We start from the raw sequence: 2,541 nt of genomic DNA, 5'->3' as shown, positions 1-2,541 counted from the left end.
CAGAGTAATTGTACCTCTTTATAGATCCCATCAGTAGTGTGTGAGAATTCCAATTTCTCCACACCCTTAATAACATTTGCTGTTTTCTCTCCTGGTGAACTTTGCTATCATTGCTGAGGTAAGATGATATCTCATTGTTGTTTTTATTTGTATATCTCTAATGTTTAATGATTTTGAGCATATCTTCACGGGTTTGCTTGGCATATACACAAAACTCAAATAATGTGCTCTATGTAAAATAAATAAATGTATAAATAAATACGTAAATGGTTATCAGAGCATGTATTTCACATATAATGTTTTTTTAAAGGAGATTACTTTTGAGTCAATGTCACATGCTGGCTGAGAGGTCAATGGCAGTGGTGGTAGCTTGTCTCTGGAACCATGAATTGTCTTAGCAAGGACACACCCTTGCCCTTCACCCTTGACTACTGAGTTTTTCTCAGCAATGAAAAAGTAAAATATGTTTCTCCATTTCATGATATTACAATTTATGCAGATATGGATGTATTCTTTATGGTAGCTGAAGTATTTCAATAGTCTAACACAGAAATGGAGGTTGCTACAAAAGGACCTTTTAACACCAATTAAATAAGATATGAAAAAAGTAAAACTCTGTTTTTTTTCAAACTTACTTATGAAAGAAAAATCTGGAACTATGGTGCCATCCTTCAGACTTGGGAAGACCCAGGACATAATGACAGACACATCACCTCTTCTAGTCACAATGACTTAATTGATGTGTGTGAAATTGGAAACGAGGTATGTGCAAGAGGTGAAATAAACAGTTGAAAGTTTTGGTCATACTCGCTATGACTGACACAGGGAAAGCTGACTGGAAAGTCATTAACATCATTACCATTAGTGAAGGTGATCCTGATGCAGATAATTATAATGATATTATTGATGTCAAATGGCTGAAGCCTGGATACCTAGAAGCTACTGTGGACTGCTTTAGAAGGTACAATTTTCCTGATGGAGTTTAATGATAAATATTTTTCAACTGAAAAAACACCCATGTCCATTTAAAAGCATTGATGAATATGAAAACTGATAGCAAAAGAATCAGTTGAATGAACACAAAAGTGTCTGAAAGCTCCTTTAAGTGTGACTCTGATGCTGCCAAAGCCATTGTGGATGTTTTACCACCACCTTTTGAATCAGCTTGTACAATATCAAGAAATGTGTAAAATGTTTGTATCACCAGAAAAACAAAATTTTTCTGGAATACAACATGATATTGCTGCATTCTTTTCAAGTGGAAGTAAAAGTAGTAGCTTTTCAAAGTTTTAAATTTATAAATATAGCCTAAAACAAATTGTGCTTAGACCAATGCTATATATTAAGAATATTATCCATCTAAACATATTTTTATATCTCACTAAGATAAGTTATTAGGTGCTAATATCAAAATGGTTATTATAATTTGGAAAATTTAACAGTCATTTGTGAATGGATATGCAAGATGAACATATATTGGATGTATATATGTACCAAGTAATAGAAAATAAAATTATTTTGCTGAAAAAAAGATAAATAAGGGATAATAACTTTATATGTGGTAATACATATTTGGCTGAATTTTCTAATCTACTATTTTCTCCAAATTCATAGTTAAGTCATTATTGCTTGAAAATTTACCTTGGAAGATATATAAGATCTCTTTGCATAGAATGGAATAACTGCACATTTGTTAATAAGAAAAAAAAAAAAAAAACAGATCAAATTATAGATCTTTAACTATTTTCCTACATTTAAAAATACAAAAAGATTTAATACATCTGTCAGCCATATATGTTACCTTCTTCATTGCTCTCTCTTTCTCTCTTTTTTTTTTTTTAAACTAATTTAAGAACTTCTGTAAAGGAGTAAGAAGAGAAACATTCGTTGTGTTAGAGATCATCAAAGAATGATTACAATATATAGTTCATTAAGATTGTACCACTAAAATGATTAATTTTTCATCATATGACATTTTGTTAATGAAGGGCTTCATATATTTAATAGATTGTGATTGTATTATGATAGGCATAGTATGTTACACAGTCTTGTAAGATATTCTACAATTGTAGAAAAAGTGTGTAGAAGGAGGAGGAGTTCAAGCAAGATATTGGACTAAGCAGACAAGCTACACAGACCCTCTGCAACAAAGCAATGAAAAACCAGTTGAAACTGATACAGAAGATGATCCTGGAACCCCAAGCTTTGAAGACAAATATAAAGAACTGGATTAAATACCAACTAGTGGGAGAACCTGAATGAAAACTGTAAGGAGACAGACAGAGTTGTGGACTGCAGGGTATCATAAGGGCACAGCCACTTTGAACATATCTTTGTAGCAACCTAAGAATTGGCTCTACTCAATAAAGACCATATGGACAAGGACTACATTGGTTCCTGGCAACCAGAAAGTGAAGAAGGAGACAACCAGAGGTATAGACTGCAGCAGCTGTCCTGAGATCACAGCCATTTGGAATATTTGTAAGCTGTGGGCACAACTATTTTGAATATTGGCAAGTGGCATTCTTACCTAGTCTGGAA

General features: G+C 32.8%; 1 pseudogene; it reads left to right on the top strand.

Moving 5' to 3' along the window:
- The first annotated feature begins 384 nt into the window (after positions 1–384).
- On the top strand, positions 385–1,312 carry LOC103211906 (annotated as a pseudogene).
- Positions 1,313–2,541: the final 1,229 nt, after the last annotated feature.

The sequence above is a fragment of the Orycteropus afer genome, unplaced genomic scaffold, assembly GCF_000298275.1.
Source record: "Orycteropus afer afer isolate SDZICR_OR568_19922 unplaced genomic scaffold, OryAfe1.0 scaffold00819, whole genome shotgun sequence".
Classification (NCBI taxonomy): Eukaryota; Metazoa; Chordata; class Mammalia; order Tubulidentata; family Orycteropodidae; genus Orycteropus; species Orycteropus afer.
Note: the sequence above shows the minus strand (reverse complement) of the source record. Positions and strands in the feature narration are given on the sequence as shown.